Source organism: Hyperolius riggenbachi, chromosome 4 (assembly GCF_040937935.1).
Source record: "Hyperolius riggenbachi isolate aHypRig1 chromosome 4, aHypRig1.pri, whole genome shotgun sequence".
In the NCBI taxonomy this organism is placed as follows: Eukaryota; Metazoa; Chordata; class Amphibia; order Anura; family Hyperoliidae; genus Hyperolius; species Hyperolius riggenbachi.
In genome coordinates, this window is record NC_090649.1 from 386,354,811 (window position 1) to 386,378,562 (window position 23,752).

A 23,752-nucleotide genomic window follows, 5' to 3' on the forward strand; every position below is an offset into this window, starting at 1 on the left:
ATGTAAGTGAACCCCCCTGCTGCTTGGCAGTTTTTGGCCCAGGCACTAAATCAGCAGTGTGTAGTCCCTGCGAGTGATAAGCAGCAGGTGAGAGCTGAGAGGTGAAGGATATACCAATGTCAGCACTTTGCACAGGGAAACCATTGCGGATAAGATAGTCTTCAGTGCTAGTAACTGTTAATTCAAGAGCACAAGGGCAAATTGCTACTTGGCAATGGAAGACACGCTGGTAGCTGGAGGAAATATGATGACTTGACCCCAGCAAGGAAAACTGCAAATATATGTACCACACAGGAATAATATTTTATGTATTTTTGAAAAGCATAGATGGTAAATCACAATGTTCTATATTTTTAATTAGCATTTTAATAGTGGTCTCTTGTGCTTGTATTGCAACCACCACCTACGCACAGCCCTGCACAACTAATACACCTCTTACATAAAGTCAAGGTCACTTAAGGTAGGGCATCTTTTATTCTTATTTTGCTCCATTATACAGCTTCACTGCAGCCTGGCAGCATTGTACATCTGTAGGTAGAAACAACATTATAAGAAAACAATAGGATTCGGTGTGCCGTGGTAAAGCACAGGTGATCCCTGACAATGCTAAATTACGTCACAGTTGCCCAGTAGTCAGCACTCTGGCTAAGCTACTCTAGGGTGTTAGCTTTGATCCACAGCTAAGATATACTCTGCACAGAATATGAATGTATACACACCATGTATTGGTTTCCTCATTCTGCTTTTTTTTTTTTTTTACCTTGACAACAAAAATATAATGGTAGGTACATATGCTTTCCCCAAAGTTGGCCACAGGTGCATAGTAAGTATGGATGCTTATTCGGGTTATTTCTAATCGGAAATCGGCATTTCCGAACAGAAATCAGATTTCTGTGGAAATACCTCATTACCACAATTCTTTAATTTTAGCCCAATCACAGAACTCGGAAGCATTGGACCAATCAGAGAATGCAGACTCAACTCGGAAGTAGTAGACCAATCAGAGAAAGCAAAAATAGACCACAAAAGACTGCTCGAAAAATGGAAATTGACAGAATCGGCAATAGGTATTGGTGGAAATCGGAATTTCTATGGAACCGGAAATTGGCATTTCTGACCATCCCTAATAGTAAGCACATGATGTTGTTCAAACAATAGGGCAGACTTTCTTAAGACAAGATTAAATAAATCTGTTGCAAAAGGAGGACAGTTGTACAAAGCATCCAGGCAGCCATGCACAGCTCAGTAATGGCCTAATATTGCAAGTGACAAACTACCCCATGAACAAAAATTATAGTGATCGAATGAGAAAATCTGCTGTTCTGGTTGGGTTTAACTGCTCAATGCAACACAACATTATGTAATTTTCAAACCAACCACCATCATCCTTTTAACTGAGAAACTGGTCAATGTCTATCAAAAATGTATTGATTGGCCATGTTGGGGGCTGTAGATCACCATCCTTCACAGAACATTGTGTGAGTGCACAACTTGCTGACACTTCTATCTTCTACTGTGGCTTCCTCCTTCACATTTTTGTGTCACCTCAACTTACTGCTTAAAAAAGGGTTACAAAACAGTAATTTTCATTTTAGGGAGGCAAGCCCCTAAAATTGTTTCAGAAGAAAATTCCTGTTAGATGAGAAAATCATATTCTTCTGAAAATGAGAAGATGCTATGAACTCCCTGCCCTATACCGATACTAGCTGGTACAGTGTTTCCCTCCACCAGCACTTCTTGTAAGGAGTAGGAAAGATTATTTGAGGAGAAGGTGGGGGAAGGACTGTATAACAGACTGTAGTATTTGTTATGAGCCTGTCTGAAAAATTAGTTTTATTTAATTATTTTGCTCCCGGTGAAGACACAGAATAACAATAGCATAGTAGAAATGCCACATCACAATAAATGTTATTGCGATGGCATCATTGCGACTGGAAACCTGCAAGCATTCCGAAAATTGAATTAAAATGCATGTAGTGTTAACTGGTCCTAACTGCTTTGTGACACTAACTCATAGCTTGGCTCTGTATTTATATAATAAATGGCAATGCATTTGCTTGTATGGTTGTTTAGGCCAGAGACCGCCCTGGGCGCAGACCGGCAAGTAAGAGAAGGGGGCACAGGCAGAATTACATAACTGCTAGGGAGCTGGTGACGTGTGGTGCAGCCAAATGGAAGAAGAAGATTACCAGCACGATCACCTTCCTTGACTCCTAATGGGCTGCCTTCGTCAGGCGTCAAGTCATCATTACGTCACCACCGTGTGATGACTCCTGATGTCCTGTAGCGGTACTGCAGGCTGTCAGTGTGTGGCACCCATGGAGGAGTCGGCTTTCCGGGCTCTCTTCGCTTGTGTGTTTTCCTGGTCCCTGCTTCCTCCTGGATGAGCGGCTGGTCAGTAGCCATAAGGCAGATCTACTTGTGACCTGTAGCTGTGTGACTGTCCCTAAAGAGTAAGGGTTCGCGAGTCCACAGGGGTGAGGGTTAAGGTAGCACAATTTTTACACCATCGCCCTGGGTTAGCTTAGAAACTGCCCTGGGTAATCTGAGCTGAGATTCTCTGACAAAGCATTGCTAATTCTATATATTTCATGCAAAGCCACTGTCTGTACTTGTTTTTCAATTGTTCTTACTGAACTGTTTTTGTTTTTTTTCTTCAGAAGGGTTCTCACTGAAGGATTTCAGTATATTCAGGGAAATCCAAGTTTCTTGCCCTTGTGTTCTTTTCACTAAACTGTTAATGGCAGTAAAGTTACTGTGCTTAAAGCAGATGAGCTGGACTGGAGAGCCACTGGCTCTGTCCAAATGGCAGTTTGTCAATGAGGAGATTTATGGTCTTGTAGTCATGTTGTGTATCTAAAGCTGTGCCTAAAAAAAGCCAGCTGCCTAAGAATTGCTCTACATTTCACATACCCAGGAATAGCATTTCACCTATTTTACTGAAAAGATATGTGCACTGGAAGATTCATATACATGCGGAACCTTCAGGCACTCCTTATTACAAGCCAGCTAGATTCTTTAGGCATTATTGAAAACTACTTATTACATATAATAATAATTATCATTAAGGGGACAGAAATGTGGATACTTCCATCGCTTTTATCGTAAAGGGACTTTTACTGTTTCACGTATAGTGGGGTAAAGCTGATTTTGTTATCCAAGTTGTAGTTAAGTGTGGGTGAGCGCCTTTTTCCAAATTAACACATCATTCATTCTTGAGATAATGGCTACTTGCTGATAAGTTGAGGGACACTTCAGAATGATCTTTTTTCACCTTTATATAATTTAAAAATGCTATGGTACCTTGATATGCCCTAATTTGGTTGCTAGACATAGACACATAGACTCCTGTAATTACTGTGCATCCCTATGATACCAAGAGTATAACTGATGAGCTTGTGAAACCATCAGCATTGGGTTTTTGCAAAGGGGAAGGACTTAATGCCCCCCCGCCTCTCTTACAGACCCTCCACCCCCCCCCCCCTTTCCTCCGATGCTAACAGGAATTGAGTAGTAGGAGGCTGCTTCTCTCCATGCTTCTTTCTCACCAGTGCTCCTACACCTGGATATGGCACTGGGAAGCTAATGGATGCTTCAAACCCCTTACTTTTTGGCCTCATTTGTAAAATTATACTCCAGACCACAAGTGGGGTTTATGTATTATTTGGTCCTAATGTTGATAAGAGTCTTCAAAGTTTTTCTCTAGTTCTCCTTTTTGATCCGCCACCTGTGTCGTACAGTCCAAGGAAGTGGCAGACAACATATTTTGTCCACACAGAGTTATCAGTTTCATGCTAAGCTTTTTTGATCATTCATGCATGAAAAAATTAGGGGCATTTTAGTGTTATGAATTTTAAATTACCACTTTGTTGAGTAAATCAAGACACAGTTCATGGTTGTGTGTTCATAAGAGACAGTAAATAGAGGAGACTGCCTGCCTTACAGTTTGGTACACTATTCCTCCAGCACATGAAGACATAAACTCACGCTGTCTGAACTGATTATGTCAGAATCAGGCTAGACATGTTTGCTCAATGTCTAATAGCTTTCATAAGAAGAAGGAATGTAAGCATGGTTAAACCCCATTAAATCAATGCCGACAATGATGGTGAGTTTTGGATCTCTGAAGAGGTACATAAAGTCACTGAGTGTCTTGCCGGGCTAACTATATCCTACTATTTTATTTATGGAACTCATAATGTAGTGCTAACAATGCTATACAGAAAAACATTGAGCCATTCACTCACAGTTCACTCATCCTACGATCAGGTTATACAAAGCAAGAATAAATAGTGGTCTCTACTTAGAAAGGCTTTTTAACTTAGGATTGAACTTCATACCAGTCAGTAGCGATACCTCCTTTCCAATGAGAAATGTTTATCTTTTCTCGAATAGATCATCAGAGACATCTGTATGGCTAATGTCAGGGTGAAACCCCTCCTACAGTGTGATGTCAGGGCCATGGCCTTGACAGTTTCCTGTCTGTGAACCTCATTGCATTGTGGGAAATAACATTTGTTTCCAACTGCCAAGGATGCAGTATCTCCCTCTGTGCATAGAACTTTTAGAAACAAAAATTCATCAGAGGTCACCTGGCAGGACTAAAGATGTTGTCATCTGTGATAACTTTCAGATGTAAATCAAAGAGAGAAAATATGTTGCAATGGGCAAATACAGAGTAAATAATTTATAAATGAATACACCATCAGGGCCCTGACATCACACTGTGGGAGGGGTTTTACCATAATATCAGCCATACAGATGCCCATGATTATCTATTCAAAAAAAGGTAAATCTTTCTCATGGGAATGTGGGTATTGGCATGAAGCTCAATCCTGGGTTTAAAGGGAACCAGAGATGAACGATTCACACAAAATAAACATATTAGTCGATAGCTTGTAAAGAATAAATGCTTTACCCGATAATTTCGCCACTCTGGTGTGCCTTTTTGAGTGTTTTTTATCCATTATTGCTCCAGGAAATATCCAATATGGCCGCCGGCTCATATTCCTTCTGTTCCAGGTTATGAGGTGTTCTGGATGTGCTGTCTAGGCTATATGAGACCATAGACAAGCAGGGCTGCAGCAGCCTTCTATCTGTCTGCTTTCAACTTCATATTCTGGCATGCTGTGTGGCTGCTTGTAGGAAGTGTCTCTCATAGTAATGAAACTGCATACAGTAGATAATAATGACAGGCTGCACACACAGAGCACACAGATCACACAGCCACACTTGTCTGTTAGACAGAGATTTTTCCTGCAGCAAGCAGCCCCTGCCATGTCATCACAGCTCTCAGTATGTAAAGCATGAAATTTGAGCCAGGAGGGGGCAGGCTTGGGCTTGAAAAGACTCCACAGAAGAGAGTGACTCAGCTATAATGATTCCAGGTCAAACCTCGACTGAATAGTCGGTGGATTCTTATCACAGTTGATAACAGATAGATAAGACTGAGAAGAATAAAACTAAAAGCAGGGTAGGTGTTTACTGTCATGTTCCCACTGATAAATGTAATAAAATACATGAGGGTGCTTCGTCTCTGGTTCTCTTTAAGTTCCTCTTAACTTTAGTTTCCTTTAAATGTAAACATGTCATTGACCCACTTGTGAATCCCTCATGAGAATAAACAGAGAATCTACTCAGAAGGGAGCAGATAACTGAGCTGTGACCATCACATAATAATGAACAGATAAAATATATGATTTGTTTGCTGGTTTTCTTTTTCATACACTCTTGTTTTTTGTTTGGGGGAAAAAAGCAAATTTCTCTTGGCTGCTGGAGAAATGAGGTGGGCTTAGTGTGCAGAACAGATTTCATTAGGTGCAGTAAACGGGTTAATCTCTCACTTTTAGAATGACTGCCGAGCCTCCATCTCCTGACCTCCTTGCTAATCACCAACTTTCACCTGGGAGATTGCCCATTCATCGAAGCCGGGCAGCATGCGCTGTGAAATTAGGGCAATGCTCTCAACAATACTGGAATTGCCTCCTCAGAAAAAAGGGAAAGGGATTACGATCTATAATTGGAAGTGAAGAATTAAATCCAATTTCATTATTGAGCCAGATCTGATTAAAAGTGGGTGGCTTTTCTTTGGCTCAGAGAGAAATCCTTTGCTTCTGGTAAATGAGTGCACTTGCAGCAATTGACATGAAATAATTGAAGCTGGCCACTATATTCCGTTTATCACTGCACGCCATGTAGTCTTTGTATAGTGCTGGCACACTTCTTTTCCTTGCCAATAAAAATTGAATCTTCTCTTGTAAGAAAGCTTATTGCATTATCCTTGTTTAGACGTATGTTTTTAGATTAGTGCGTTCCCATGCAATTAATAGCCAGTGTGAGCCTTTACATACCTCTAAGCTCTCCTTTATTTGCTCTCAAGTCACTGTGACTCATTTTGATTTCATACGGTGGGACTACTATAGAGGATTGCACATTAGGGCGGAAGTCTCTGTGCCTCTTTCTTCTGCACATAATTGAGAGGATTTACAGAGATGGGGTAGCATGAAACAGGTGGCATTCCATTGAAAATGTGCCACTTATATATTCATAAATCTGTAGGTAGCATTTTTCTTCAATTTGCTTAATTCCTATATCTGTACCTCGTACAGATGATCCTTGTAGTTAGTACAGCAGTAATGAGAACTAAGAGAGTCCACAAGCTTGCAGCTTGTTCATTGAACTCTGTGCAGCACCCTCAAAGGGTAAATTGACATCAAGTCGTTTTCCCTGTATATGGGAGGAAGTTGGCTTTTGGCTAGGTACTATAGAGCCACATTCTCAGCGCCACAACTGCTCTAATGTATAAAGTGCCAGCCTTTTAATGGCCAGTCACACCTCTGACTGTAACTGCCTTGAGTGCAGAAGGGGTATGGTGGCTGTGTCAGTACACACATACTGATACACTAGAGTGGCTAAGGAATTGATAAGCAACACCCAAATGTCAGATTGGGCAACAATGTTCAGCAGATTGACCACGAAAGAGATTAACTGAACAAACAGGCCATGAACCATTGTCCCATTATTACTCCACAATATAAGATCGAAGCAGGTAACTTTGGCGCTCAGCACCGAAGCTGGGGGCCTTCATAGCAGCAATGCTATGATGCGCATCCCACACAAGAGTAATTTCAGAGATCCGGCTATCAACAGACCCCCAAATTACATCTACTACTGAGTTGCCACAACTCGGAGTGGGAATAGTATTTAAGGCTGCCGGGGGGGTTAGCGGCATGGTGAGTGGTCATTCGGCTCGCCCTGCATCCAGCTCACCAACGGCGCACACATACGTGCACTATAAAATGACTTGGGAACTGTCTGACTACAATTATGTTTATCTTCAAGCCGACCAAGAATCATTAAGGTGACTGGATGTAGCACAGGATGAGTGACAGCGTTTGAGTTTCTACAGCTGGCTTCAGAGTTGGTCCTCGCTATTTATTATACTGATGCTGGGCTACTTCTGACTGGTTGTGAAGGTTTTCACAAAAGATGTTGGTTGCATATGGTGATTTCCCTCCAATCAGTTGTCCGCATCACTCACTTTGCTATGGCTCTTCATGCACAAATTTGCGTAAATTCTTTCTACAGCTTCAAGTAATCTGGGTTGCTTTTTGAAGGCAATATTGTTTTACTACTACTTATCTTTCCAGACCTCTTGTGAGGATATTGATGTAAAGGAAGTCATCTGTTTTGCCCATGATGATGTCACTGTATGTGGAGTCCAGAGTATTTCCTCCAATGAGCTCCTGTGTCGTACAGCTGATTTGTGAGCTAACCTGCATCTCTGTGATGAGAATAATGGCATTGGAAACCTGATATATCTTAAGTTCTTTTATGTATCGTATTTTCCTGGATGGATTGACCTTAGTCAATTTTCCTCGGTTCTTACTACACTTTTGAAGTCCAAATGTTGTGTTGTGTTTTAGCTCGTTCAGTAAATTCTGTAGGAGGAGGTCACAGAACCCTGTTGTAAGTGAGTCAAGGCGCACTGTGCCCACCTCTTGGCTTGGGGATATGGTAGATGCTCTCAGCTTGACTCTTCCTCATTCTATAACTGTTAGGCTACTAACCAGTTAAGCTCAATTTCCCCTTGAAAAGCCTATTTATTACCGCGTAACAGTGCGAGAGAATATAATATATTGCAGTGGTTACCAGTTACTACCCAGTCATCTGTCATTTAAAGGAACTCTAGAAGATGAAGAGAGAAGCATTGGAATGGATGATGTGATTCATCATCTATCGGTTATCCTACAGACATATAAGACAGAACTTTATGTGAAACAAAGTTCATTCATCCATCTTGTTATTTCCTCCCACAGTCCATATGTCTTTACAAATAAAGGAGATTTTGTTTTATGAACACATTGTTCAGAAAGAAATGCTCTCTGAACCTCTACTACAGTAGCTGCTACCCTGCTGTGCCGCAGCTTGTACGTTTCATGTATTCTCTGTATAAGCAACAGAGGTCTGTATGTCTGAACAGAAGAGTATACCCTGCTGTAGATGTTTAGTTGGAGTACAATGTGTCTGATCTCTGTGAATATTACCAGGAGACTAGCACATAAGCATTGCTCAGCTGAGCTCTGGTGCTTCTTATGTTGGTGGAACAGCAGCACTCGTACCTGTAGCTCTCTGGTCTCATCACCACATTTAAAGGACCACTGTCATGAAAATCGTGAGATTTAAAATACATGTAAACACATACAAATAAGTAGTACATTTCTTACAGAGTAAAATGAGCCATAAATTACTTTTCTCCAATGTTGCTGTCATGTACAGTAGGTAGTAGAAATCCGATAGGACTGACAGGTTTAGGACTAGCCCATCCTCTTATAGGTGCCCATTAGGTGCCAATTTTTTGACCAAATGCGATCTTTCAATGTGATTTTTACAATCGAATGGTTTAGAAAATGTGACTTTATGAAGGCAATCGATAGTGAACGTTTCTTTGGTTGATTGCTTTATTAGATAAAATCGATCCGAAAGTTGGAAAATATGATCGAATTTGAAGAAAGAATCGTTCAGTAAATGTGAACATTCAATATTTGCCTTCAGATTACTTACAATCATTCAAATCGCATCGAAAGATCGCACTTAGTGAAAAATTGTACCATTAGTGGGCATCTTAAAGGACCAATATCTCGAAAAAAGTAGGCAGTTAAAATCTGACAAAACCGACAGGTTTTGGGCCAGTCCATCTCTTAATGGGGGATTCTCTGTGTTGTCTCTGTTTTCAACAGCATTTCCTGAACAGCATTTGCAAAGTCTAAGGGCCCGTTTCCACTAGAAGCAGTGCGATGTGGCTACATATCCACATCGCACGGCGGGTGTCCAGATCCCAGTGCACGGCAATGGAACAGTTTCCATTCCGAGCATTGTGTGCGGAGCGATCCGAGAATCTGCAGCATCCTGCAGATCCTCGCATGGCCGCATCCGCCCGCCGTCCCCTTTATACACTTCCACATCGGGAGATGCGGAAGTGACGTAGACGCAAGTGGAAGTGATGCGATGTGGCTGGGTAGCTGTACTCGCATCACTTGTCAGTGGAAACGGCCTTTACTGGCAAAATAGTGTGCAAGTGAGTAGGGAGGCTGGCTGGCATCTTACTATTGTGGCAGTTAAACTGCTGTTCTGGAAATGCTGTTGGAAACAAAGAAAACCCTGAGAATCCCCTGTGAGGAAATGGACTGACCCAAAACCTGTACGTTCTGTCAGATTTTAACTGCCATTTTTTTTTTCACGAAAGTGGTCCTTTAAGGGGGATTCTCAGGCTTTAGTTTAGTTTCAAAAGCACTTAGTGAATGGCAGTTGCTCCACCCAACTGCCAAATCAGTGTGCAGCGAACATGGAGGCTGGCCAGCATCTTTTTTATAAATCCTTTTCAGGGAGTGTCTTTATAAAGAATAAAAGATTTGTAAAAGATTTGCTGAGACTCTCCCATGAAGAGATGGACTAGTTCAAAACCTGTCGGTAATGCCAGATTTAAACTAACTACTGTAAGTGACAGCAACATAGGAGAAAAGTAATTTAAGGCTCATTTTACTCTAGAAGAAACATACTTCTTTTATGTATATGTTTACATGTATTTTAAATTTTACAATTTTTGCAATAGTGGTACTTTTATGCAGGTAGTAGTGGGGCTGGGCATAATGAAAAGAAAAATTAAAATAAAAACATTGGAAGCTCTTTATACTTGTGTATTAACCTCCATTTTACAAGTCCATTATATGTGGTCTGTAAAAAAAAAAAAAAAATCCACGTAGCCACGTTTTAAAGAGACACTGAAGCGAAAAAAAATAATATAATATGATATAGTGAATTGGTTGTGTACTATGAATAATTACTAGAAGATTAGCAGCAAATAAAATATTCTCATACTTTTATTTTCAGGTATATAGTGTTTTTTCTAACATTGCATTATTCTATAATATGTGCAGATTACACAACACTCAGCATTCAAAATGAGTCTTTCAGAGCAGTCTGTGAAGTAATGAACTCTCCTCTAGCAGAGGAAAAGTAAACAGTACAATAACACTTGAGATAATAAAAGTCAGATAACAGCCCTCTCCACGACTTGGTCGGAGAGTTAATAGCTTTTTTGCATAGAGATAACAACTGGAGTTTCTTAACTCTTCCTGTACTGGAAACAATTAGACTGATGTATCTGATCTTAATGTTTTATTTCTTAGCTGTACTACACATACAAATCATAATATCATAATTTTTTTTTCGCTTCAGTGTCTCTTTAAAAGGCAGGTCAGCGACACAATGCTTAAATATGTATTGTCAGGCCTGGGTTCTACAGCAGGTGAGAGCACCTTTGTAATACCGGTATATGGCTATTAAATCATTTTAATATGATTTCTTGCTAATCCCATGTAAAAATAATACCTGTAAGGCGTCCTTGCCTTCTGCGCCGCACTGTATGCTTGTTCACACCTCTATTGCTTTAATGAAATCTTCTGTGTGAGCTAAAACAGGAAACTCATGATGAAGGCGTTGGCTCAGTCCTATTGAAGACAGATAATGTGTGAAATGAATTTCCAGAGTGAAGTGACAAATATATAACAGAGATGTACAAATTGTCCTCCCATGCATCCGGGTTTAGCAATCCACAGAATCCATATACAGTATCCCTTTTTGGAATTACCTGAATATTGAACAATATTTATGATAGTCCATTTTGCTTATGAATCTCAATATAACTACAACTTTGCATATGAAAATGAGGAAGCAAATTGTTAAATGATGCAACCAGTCCCCAAAGTTCCAGATGCAAGAGGATAGAACAGCAGTGGGAAGTGTGACATGATGCAGTGGACAAGAGAAACCACAAGGGGCAGCACATTGTATATGATGTGGACGCACCATTGTACATTTGGCATAGTGTGGACTTCATCTTACCCTGTATACCTTTTCTATCTTTCAGCCACATGAAAAAATTCTACAGGTCACTCAAGCCTGTTACCAACTCCCACATGATAACTCCTCAAGCACTCACTTCTTCCGACTCATACTGGATTCTCTCCACCTACAGCAGAGGTGTCCAACTCAGTCACACAAGGGGCCAAAATCTAAAACATAGTCTAAGTCGTGAGGCAAATTGATTATTAAGATTTAAAACGTATTGTTTCCAACTAAGTGGTGTAACTATAGCAACTGTGGGGTGCCAGCTACTCCCTCTTCTGCAGAGTAACGCAGTGGAGCAGTTTAAGATTTACCTGCTCCAGTGCTGCTTTTGGGACTCCTCTGATCTTCCTAATAACCGCACGCTCTATGCTGAATACTTCTGGCTTTGAATGCATGTCATGTGATTGGGAAAAGGAGCTATGGGGGAAGGGGAATTGTAAATGGTGTGTGTTTTGCCAGCCACATGAGGGGGTTTGGATCCCAGAAGGGGGGCCCCATGCTAATTTCACTGAGGGGTCCCGTCGGTTTTTGCTGAACCCTGACTCAAACTGAAAATGCCTTAACCTGAAACACTACCACCGGTGTGCACCCTTGGATGGAAAGACAGTGTGCTGCTGTTTTTTTTACTGCTTACAATGATGCAGATTTGAAGCTCTTGGGGGCCACATAAAATGGCAAGGAGGGCAACATTCTGCCGGCGGGCCTTGTGTTTGACACCTGTGACCTAGAGAGAATGGGTGATTCGAAGGGAGGTGTGATGTGTGATCATTACATAGAAGTCAACAAATTCAACTGTACTTTAGGATTGCTTATTATGTACTTGCATGTGTATATAACAACTCTGTACTTTAGAAACATATATTGTATATGTTAGCTAAGTGGAAAGGCATACTGATGCAGAAAAAAAAATCATATTTAACTGCATATGAATATGAAGACATGTGAACACTTTTGCTGAATGAGGATGAGGTTTTTCAAAGCAATACTAGCATTGTTCCTGGACTTCCGGTTATATCATTGCTACATACACTCCCATCATGCCATTATTACATGCATTACTATCCTGTGATTGCTACATGCATTCCCATCATGTCATTATTACATGCATTACCATCATGTCATTATTACATGAATTACCATCATGTCATTGCTACATACACTCCCATCATGTCATTATTACATGCATTCCCATCATGTCTTTACTACATACATTACCATCATGTCATTATTACATGAATTACCATCATGTCATTGCTACATGCATTCCCACCATGTCATTGCTACATGCATTCCCACCATGTCATTGCTACGTACATTCCCATCGTGTTATTGCTACGTGCATTCCCATCGTGTCATTTCTACGTGCATTCCCATTGTGTCATTGCTACATGCATTCCTATCATGTCATTACTACATGCATTACCATCCTGTCATTGCTACATGCATTGCTATCATGTAATTGCTACATGCATTCCCACCATATCATTACTACATGCATTACCATCATGTCATTGCTACATACACTCCCATCATGCCATTATTACATGCATTACTATCCTGTTATTGCTACATGCATTCCCATCATGTCATTATTACATGCATTACCATCATGTCATTATTACATGAATTACCATCATGTCATTGCTACATACACTCCCATCATGTCATTATTACATGCATTACCATCCTGTGATTGCTACATGCATTCCCATCATGTCTTTACTACATACATTACCATCATGTCATTATTACATGAATTACCATCATGTCATTGCTACATGCATTCCCACCATGTCATTGCTACGTACATTCCCATCGTGTCATTGCTACGTGCATTCCCATTGTGTCATTGCTACGTGCATTCCCATTGTGTCATTGCTACATGCATTCCTATCATGTCATTACTACATGCATTACCATCCTGTCATTGCTACATGCATTGCTATCATGTAATTGCTACATGCATTCCCACCATATCATTACTACATGCATTACCATCATGTCATTGCTACATGCATTGTCATCATGTCATTGCTACATACATTGCCATCATGTCATTGCTACATGCATTGTCATCATGTCATTGCTACATACATTGCCATCATGTCATTGCTACATGCATTGCTACATGCATTGCCATCATGTCATTGCTACATGCATTCTCATCTGATCATTGCTACATGCATTGCCATCAAGCCACATTGAACCATTCCTTTATAATGACATGTAATTAAACGGCTGGTGTGTAATGGACAGTTGAAGACATATTGCAGTGGGCAAGCGTGCCACAGAGACAGCCAGAAAAGGCCACTTGCACATCAGCCGTAGGCAAAGCAATCTTCGTAAATGATAAAAGTGCGCACAGTGCTGGACAGCTCTATAAAGCACTGAGAACATAGAAAATACATGAAAGCGAGGGGAAGCTGTCAAGCTGGTGAAAGAAAACCAGTTGGCTGTCATGTGGAGATGAAAAGTTGGTTGCTGTAACCACTCATCCGCATCTAAAGGTGTCAGGTGAAATCAGTGCTTGGATTGCCCTGAATTGCTGATAATTAGACTAGGTATCAATCTTCATTTCTCCTAACTGCGCACTTTTTTTTTATTCTAGTTATTTACACCTCTCACTTTAAACTAGTACGCAGGGCATTTTCAGTTCTATTATTTCAGATTATTCCACCCCCATAAACAGACTGAATCCACTGAGCATTAGTAAACGCCTCTTTATAGTTCCTATGGGTTTTTTTTTCTTTGGGCTATACCTATTGATGTGTGAAATCAGCCTCTGCATGGAAAAAACACAATAAGAGATTAAGATTAGTTTGAAGCCTAATACACAGTCTTGGGTATAAATATGGAATCTGATGCCTAGTCACAAATATAAAGCCCTGTGTTAGACGGGTGATTTTTTAACCATACAGAAGCCCTATCTTGCTCTACCACATGGGTGACTGTTCCATCTCGTAGATTAGGTTTTTAATCGCCCGGTTCATTGATCTCATGCAGTCATACAATACAGCAATTTAGTCACACCGAGGAATCATACAATGTTTTACTGCTTTACTTTACCTCTGATCCCATGATGATTGAACAACGGTAAAAAAGCTATTGCCTGTTCACAAAGACTTGTTCAGATGATCTGGCCCATTGAGATTGACATTAACAGACTAGCATATAGACATACATCCATGCAGTGTACTGCAATCCCCAGTTTATTTGGGCTATCCTTATGTTAGGTCTTGAATTGTGATGAAAATGACCAAGTCTTAAAAAAAAGAACCACACTTAAGAGGCTTCTGTAGATCAAAGCAGACTGCCATTACAGTCTAGCACAATGTGCAGTTATTGTCTATGTCCCAACTCCACATTGGCTATACCATATATTTATCCTACCTAACTTATGCTGGGCATAGTTTGTTTCCTTATCAATCGAGCCGATGATGGCTCGATTGATAATATCCAACAGGTCCGATGACCCGTCGGATAGATTCCCCGCTTGGTCCCCACGGGCGGACAATAGCGGGGAATCGAGCGACTGATAAGGCATGCCGGCGGCAACGAGCGGGAATCGATCCGCGCGCATGCGCAGATGAGCGGTGACGCGCCGGCATCGAGTATGCCCAGCATTAGACCTGCAGCAATGTCATCCCTCCTCTACTCATACTAGAAGCAGCCTTCTGGTATAATAATGTAGAATGCTGGGCATACACGGTTAGTTTGTTTCCTTATCAATCGAGCAGCTGATGGCTTGATTGATAATATCCGACAGGTCTGATGACCCGCCAGATAGATTCCCCGCTCAATCCCCGACGGCAGGGAATCGAGCGGCTGATAAGGCATGCCCGCAGGGACGAGCGGGAATCGATCTGCGCTCGTGCAGACGAGCGGTGACGCACCCGGCGCATAAATTTACCGTGTATTCCCGGCATTATGTATCTAGTCAAACAGTAAGCTTTGCAGTCAGACAATTTCAATTTGGGTACTTTGCACACAGAAACTCCCTGCAATAAATTAGCCGTATCTCGTGTACTCTGAGATAATCTCCTGACAGCTTGAAATAAGTTCCCCAGATAAAATCAAGCTAAACCTATTAACAATTTCAGGCACTTAAACAAAGAGTTGTTTTTTTTCAACATGTACTGTAATAGTGTGGCTGATCTGAAGAGGGGACATTTTGACTCTAGTTCTGCTTTTAAGTAGGTTTTAAATACTTTTTTTGCAGTGCATAATAGTATAGCACAAGGAGTTAAAATCTGGAAGAGGTACATCATGGGGAATAATGACCTTAATTCACTAAGATCATGCTCGTGATAAGGCAAGTGTAAACTTATGACCACACATCAATCAGTATTTTAAATGTTAATTCACTAAATAAACTTGCCTTATTAATGTATAGTGATACGTTTTCGCAGTGGGAGTGTTGTATTATCACTCCAGTCCTTAAGTTATCACCACTGTAGTTATTCCTACATGCAGAAGATAGGGAGTGGAGGAGCACACACTGGCAGGATGTAACTCTGCCCCTCCTGCTGCCTCATCTGCCTGGACAATTAGTCAGTCTGCAGGAGGATCCTATGTATGGCAGCCAGGGAAGGAGAGAATGGCTGTGGCTGTGTGTATAAACATACACTTTAAGTCTCTCTCTTTTAATACCTGACTGTGTATCTGCTCTTTATTTCTCTATATACAGAGTTCCCTTCTGCCTAAAATACTAAAAAATGAGGCATCACAGCTCAGGATCCTCCTGTAATGATCGGTGGTGCTCTGCTGGTCAGAGTGAGCTCAACAGACAGATCAGCAATACAACATATAAAAGTACAGCAATGGTCAGTATTTTAATAACAGTCTATAGTGCTGTGACAGCGCTCCTCTTCTTTTCTACAATTTAAACATAGAAAAAACAATCGCACATAGTGCATTACTGTGAATCGCAAAGTACAGTTCCCCACACGTGCATAAAGTGCTCAATTGTGCATCACTCGTGGTCTCTACAGCCCCTCCACACTAGCAGCTCACCAGATTGACACCACCTCACAGTCCAGGTGGGTCTAGCGCTTAGCCTATAGAGCGGCCAACTCCAATGACACTTCCACGATAGTTTAGTTCACAATTGGATGATCCATATTTAATGACAAGTTCCACATGAAAAACATATAAGAACACACATAGCATAAAACCGTTGGGCTAAAAGTTATGGCCTGCGCAATATCAGCGCACTCACTTGTGTAGGAAGATAACAGGCATTTCAGGCATTGCAGCCTAGCAATAAAGCTTCTCTGCTGGCGGTGTCGGCGTCCCGAACTTCCCCGCTCCTCGTGGCAGCCTGTCTCCTGACCTTCCAGATCCCAGTGACGTCAGCGCTCCTGGTCACGCCCGACGCGTTTCGTCCAATGGACTCATCAGGGGCAGCCCCTGATGAGTCCATTGGACGAAACGCGTCGGGCGTGACCAGGAGCGCTGACGTCACTGGAACCTGGAAGGTCAGGAGACAGGCTGCCACGAGGAGCGGGGAAGTTCGGGACGCCGACACCGCCAGCAGAGAAGCTTTATTGCTAGGCTGCAATGCCTGAAATGCCTGTTATCTTCCTACACAAGTGAGTGCGCTGATATTGCGCAGGCCATAACTTTTAGCCCAACGGTTTTATGCTATGTGTGTTCTTATATGTTTTTCATGTGGAACTTGTCATTAAACATGGATCATCCAATTGTGAACTAAACTATCGTGGAAGTGTCATTGGAGTTGGCCGCTCTATAGGCTAAGCGCTAGACCCACCTGGACTGTGAGGTGGTGTCAATCTGGTGAGCTGCTAGTGTGGAGGGGCTGTGGAGACCACGAGTGATGCACAATTGAGCACTTTATGCACGTGTGGGGAACTGTACTTTGCGATTCACAGTAATGCACTATGTGCGATTGTTTTTTCTATGTTTAAATTGTAGAAAAGAAGAGGAGCGCTGTCACAGCACTATAGACTGATATTCAAGGACTTGTGATAGCGAACACTCGATTGAAGCATATGCTATTGCACCCGTTTGTACCTTGGCAGGCGCAGTTTGTGTTTATTATAGGTACAGTATTTTAATAAGGTGTGATCACACGTGTTTGAGTGCACAGTAGTTCAGGAGTACTCCTATGTGATAACCCCTGGCTGTGGGGAGTATCACGTGTAAGTGATAGCACCTGCCTGTGGGGTCTATCACTTAAAACAAGAGTGGTCGTTCAGGCAAGGTCAGTAACGGATCGGTCAGTAGTCGGTACAAAATCAGCAAACAGAAGCGTAGTCAGAGTATAGCCAAGGTCGGCAACAATCAGATATGCAGAGGTACAGAATCAGAGAGCGAGAGCAGAATCGGGGTCGGGCCGAGGTCGGCAACTAGACAGAACACTGAGTACAGAATCGTGAGGCAAAAGGATAAACGGAGTTCAGGCAAGGTTCATACACATAGAGGCAATAATATCAATTATAATTATAGCTATCAAACAATTCCTATCTTGTGTGAAATCCCCGGTTTCCTCCCGGATCAAAGCACACCGGAACTATCTATGGTCTGAGAGCTTAACCGCAAAGTTTCAGCAACAGCAGACAATGATGCACTGACCGCTACGATCTTAAATACCTAAGGTATACCTGCGGCTCCACCCACTAGCCTCAGCCAATGAGATAGCGAAGGATCAGACTGAGTTGTCAGCTGACCGGCCGGTCAGCTGACTCTCCTCCTCAGCGCATAAAGGTCCTGTTTCTGTTTGCGCGCGTGCGCCCTTCTGTTCTGATGTGACCTGGAGAGACCTGACCTGGTGTGACGTGATGCTGAGAAAGCGGCGGCGGCATCCGCTGTGGCGTCAGACGCGAGAGCGGTGGCCGCGCCGCTCTCCGCTGCAGAGATATTTTTCCTACTCCTGACACCTCCACTTTGCATTGCAGTCTCTAGCAACATTACACTTAACGACAGTTGAGTCCAGGTGACAATTCCTCGCACACTTCAGAGTTTCTGTGATCGTTGCATTGCATCTTTATGTTTAATATTCATTTGTTATTTTAAGGATTGAAACCTTAACTTTAGGGTTAAATCCTTAACTTAAGGGCATAATCCTTAATTTAAGGATCACATGAGGTAAATTGCTTACAGAATACAAAATAATTTATCACCATAATGATAGCAAAAAAACAGCTCACAAGCATTATTAAAGACGAGATAAGCTTATTGAAATGTGACCAACGTCTCCTTGGAGATGGAATGCAAAGATCTGTGCACTGTCAGTTATTGCGATATGCCGCTTGTCTGGGATGACCATGAACAACAGCATCACCTATTGCATATTAACAGAGCAGCTTACATTTTCCATACACTTAAACAAGAATACTTGCGGCATCCAATCCAAGCCTTCTTATTGGCAGCAGAAACTGGCCCAAAGAGGTTGTTAAGACTGGATTACTCTTCTTTCTCTGGTCATTTTCACTAGTCTGTGGCCAACTTTATAAATGAATGTTTCAGATTTTAGCTTACCATCATTTCCCACGATTATTGTACAGTATTCCATTGGAAAGATGTTTGACTCCTTTTAGCTATGTTCATCTTAAAGAGAACCCGAGGTGTGTTTAAAGAATGTTATCTGCATACAGAGGCTGGATCTGCCTATACAGCCCAGCCTCTGTTGCTATCCCAAACCCCATTAAGGTCCCCCTGCACTCTGCAATCCCTCATAAATCACAGCCGTGCTCTGAACCTGTGTTTACATCTGTAGTGTCAGTCTGAGCTGCTCCCCCGCCTCCTGCATAGCTCCGGTCCCTGCCCCTGTCCCTTCCCTCCAATCAGCAGGGAGGGAAGGGATGCAGGCGGGGACTGGAGTTCTGCAGGAGGCGGGGAGAGCAGCAGACTGACACTATAGAGATAAACACAGCCAGCTCTGACAAGCTGTTTGTCAGCAGCGTGGCTGTGATTTATGAGGGATTGCAGAGTGCAGGGGGACCTTAGGGGGGTTTGGGATAGCAACAGATGCTGGGCTGTATAGGCAGATCCAGCCTCTGTATGCAGATAATATTCTTCAAACCCACCTCGGGTTCTCTTTAAGTTTAAAGAAAACCTAAACTGAGAAGGATATGGATTTTTCCTTTTAAAATAATACCAGTTGCCTGAATCTCCTGCTGATCCAGTGTGTCTAATACTTTCAGCCACAGACCCTCAACAAGCATGCAGATCAGACACTCTGAGTGAAGTCAGATTGGATTAGCTCCATGCTTGTTTCAGGTGTGTGATTCAGCCACTACTGCAGCTAAAGAGGCCAGCAGGGCTGCCAGGCAACTAGTATTGTTTAAAATGAAAAATCCATATCCCTCTCAGTTTAGGTTCCCTTTAACAGCTATTCTGCACTGTTTTACTTACTTTGTAATAAGTTTTTTTTTTTTTTTTATAAAATTCTTTAAAGTGTCTATTAAGACATTATTTTAATTAAAAAGATCTTAGATGCGTAATTCTCTGTAATACTCGAGAATTGCTACATCCTTTATGTATAAGTGATTGGATATGTAGCAAAAATATCTTGTCCTCTTGTGAGAAGGGGGCTGCATCGAATCCATCAGCTATTCAGATTCACCCAGTGATCTGTATTGCATTTATTATTCATTGGAAAAAATGAGAATATATGCCTTGCGCTCTGTTCAAATCTTCTTTAGATTCTCCTCAATACAATCCATGATATGTTCCATAAAGGGCAGCGTGTCAAGGAGTTAAGTGGTTCTGTTAAATTAACTATTGATTCTATTAATCTATTTCAATAAAGATGCTTTTAAATGGCATTTTGGAGATTTATCTAAAACTTTCAAACTCATGTCCCAAAGTCAGCGTCCAAAATGATATGCTTGCTAAATTCTCCTCTGGTAGTTTATAACTGTGCTTTCTGCCTATAAACTGCAGAGGTAGCATTTGGAGAAAAAATGTCTACATAGTGATACCCAGGCTTTCATTTACAGTCATTTTTCATGACTAGATAAAAAATATTCAAATTGCTAAGCTGCATGAAGTTATGTCAAACTACCATTTTGTTTGAATCAGATGGTCTGTTTAAAATAACATGAGTTATATCGATGTGTCAAAATTGGAAAGCAGGGAGTAGCAATAATACAGAATAGAGTTTGATACTCTTTTCGGGCTTAGTGAGATTTGGTCATCTGTATAGATTTTGTGAGATTTGGTACTCTACATAGGTTCGTTTTGATACTCTGCAGAGTTTTAAGGTCCATATACACACTGAATTGATGTTGCCTGTCTGGATTCAGGACCCAATCTCCTGGACAACCTCGCTGTGTTGAGGCAGTACAGATGCGTAGTCAGCCTACAGGCTTTATGATGCGTTCCCTGATTGAGGGGTGGGGAGCTAACAAAGCAATGTGGGATCACACAGCGAACGTGGCGAGTGGTAAGTACAAAGCTGTCGCTCGCCCAAACTGATGGATTGCTGGCCAGTTGGGGATCGGCAGCTGCTTTTCACACGCTGGATTGACAGAGGCAGGCTTTATTGGCCTCTTCAGCCAACTTTAATGTGTAAGAGTTGGTACTTTACAGAGATTTAGTGAAATTTAGTATTCTGCAGAGATCTGCCCTGTGGTTTGGACCTATGCTGGTGGCACAATACATGACTTCTCAGTACAATCTGATAAGTAATATATAACGTGTTGGCAAACACGGCAAAGCATCATCATTTACTTGCATGTAGAATATATTAGACATTTCCGCTGACTTCAATGGTAGTTTCTTACATTATGCAAATTCTGAATTACACAAATAATGGCATACTGCAATACTGACCTAATTAAAGAACTGCCTGTAGTGCTCACATCAGCTTTTCATCCATACTTCTAGAATATTGAAGAAAAGTATATATCCATGTCAAATCAACTACAAAAATAATGATTTTTTTACTACGTGGGTTTATGGCCTATCTGACATTTCCTAATATTGCTCATTTGTCTCCAGCACATTTCACATACAGACAATGTTCACGGAATACCTTTAAAGGGAAAACTATTAGAAAATAACACTTGATTATGTTTATTGCATCATGTTAAAGAGAACCCGAGGTGTGTTTAAAGAATGTTATCTGCATACAGAGACTGGATCTGCCTATACAGCCCAGCCTCTGTTGCTATCCCAAACCCCACTAAGGTCCCCCTGCACTCTGCAATCCCTCATAAATCACAGCCGTGCTGTGAGGCTGTGTTTACATCTGTAGTGTCAGTCTCAGCTGCTCTTCCGCCTCCTGCATAGCTCCGGTCCCTGCCCCCATCCTTTCCCTCCAATCAGCAGGGGGGGAAGGGATGCAGGCGGGGACTGGAGTTCTGCAGGAGGCGGGGAGAGCAGCAGACTGACACTATGGAGATAAACACAGCCAGCTCTGACAAGCTGTTTGTCAGCAGCATGGCTGTGATTTATGAGGGATTGCAGAGTGCAGGGGGACCTTAGGGGGGTTTGGGATAGAAACAGAGGCTGGGCTGTATAGGCAGATCCAGCCTCTGTATGCAGATAAAATTCTTCAAACCCACCTCGGGTTCTCTTTAAGAATTCCAAGTCCACATAGGTCCGTGACTAGAAAATGTATGCGATTTCCATGTGAAAACACAGCAAAATCGTTTGTTGTATAAAACATATGTTTGCATACATACGCCACCAACTGCCCAGTGTCCAAATGACAATTACCACCTGTAAAGGGTGGGGCCAGAGCAGACAAAAGTCAAGCTTTGCATTTACTTTAGCAACTAACATCTTTTAGAACTAGTGATGGTTTTTTCAGCAGTCTTTATCATTTCTTTATTTCAGACTGCTTAGTTTTGGTGTACATTGTATTTCCTTCTTCCTTTACTTTGTTCCCACCTCTCTGAAGCGCAGATCAATATATCTTTCATTACAGAGGTGAGATTCACCCTCCCAGCCAACATCACACTTCCTACTCTTAACTTAATATATAGGCAACAAAGACGTAAACCCTCTCTCACCCATAATACATTTGTAGCAATATTACCGCACAAAAGGCAAAAAAGACTTCTATTAACATCTGTCACCATCAGCCGCTCAGTCACCAGGGAATATAGATTAGTTTATTGTGACTCATTTCTCACAGAAACATAGGTTATATTGTCTAACTGAAAATACTTGACCATGGATAAGCAAGATGCTCATAGTTAGTAGATATCTAAAAATGTATTTTCCATATTAAAGCCAGACACGGGTGCACTTTAAATCCTGTGTGCAGAGTAGGTCATTGGAATAGATATTTATCTGTGTTTGTTGCTGGCTTTGAATGTTGGGCAGGGGAGCCGAGTTTGCCTCCTGCAGATTTAAAGGACACCTGAAGTGAGAGGAATATGGAGGAAAAAGCAAGCAGATCAGGTGTTTTCTGAATGGAGTCTGACTGGATTAACCACATGCTTGTTTCAGGTGCGAGTCACACTTCTGAAGCCAAAAGGTTCATACACACCTACCAACTATCTGTCCAACTATCTGCCAAACTTGTCTGGTAAGCCCCATTCACACGCTCAACAGCTCAACAGTCTTTTATGCAGCACAATTGCCAAACAGCTTTTGCTGTGAAACAAGTTGAAACAACTAAAAAAATATGTTGCTATTGTTCAAAAAGCTGATAAGACTGATAAGAAGTCAATCCAACTGTTGGATTGACTTCTTATCAGTCTTATCAGCTGTTTGAAAAATAGCAAAAGATTTTTTTTAGCTGTTTCAACTTGTTTCAAACAAGTTTGGAAGGTAGTTGAACAGATGTATGTATATGGTAGGTGTGTATGAACCTAAAGACATCAGCCGGACTGCTAGGCCACTTTAATTGTTTAAAAGGAAATACATATGGCAGCCTCCACATGAGGGCTCAATTCAGTTGTACTTAAAGGTGTAGCTCCAGCCAAATATTAGGCGCTGTGTAGAGAGGCGGGAGGTTTAGAACCTATGTCAGGTGTCTCTGCTGTATATATTTCCACTGGAGAGACTGCACTTCATTGTCAGTAGCATTCATATATCTGCTGGAAAGTGGACTTCTTTGTTGTTTTTTTAACTTCTGAAGGGCATTACCATATATTGTATTTTCACAGAGAATACAGGGTGGGAGTAGGGACACAGTCACCAGCCCCCTCGGGCAAATGAACACCTGAGACACGAAACAGGAGATTCATCTCATACCAGACCTTTATGTGTCACCTTGATAGAAGTTGAGCGAAATGTCCTTTGTGGGATCACATGTTGTAAGAAAATTCTCGAAAGAGCTTCTGACCCCTCTCCACTCTATAAAGAAGTCATAACAAGAACATAGATGGTATAATCCACTTCAGACATATGTTCTTATGCTTGT

General features: G+C 41.6%; 1 protein-coding gene and 1 long non-coding RNA gene across 3 annotated transcripts in view; one reads left to right on the top strand and one right to left on the bottom strand.

The window, feature by feature from the left end:
* Positions 1–23,752, top strand: part of CRIM1 (cysteine rich transmembrane BMP regulator 1) — a 982,593-nt gene that overhangs the window by 730,190 nt on the left and 228,651 nt on the right. The window lies entirely within an intron of this gene.
* LOC137504122 (uncharacterized) lies at positions 450–21,259 on the bottom strand. Its single transcript, XR_011019429.1, has 3 exons — positions 21,208–21,259; positions 10,891–11,009; positions 450–528 (listed from the first exon to the last, which is right to left on the bottom strand). It is a non-coding gene; the product is annotated as an uncharacterized lncRNA (long non-coding RNA).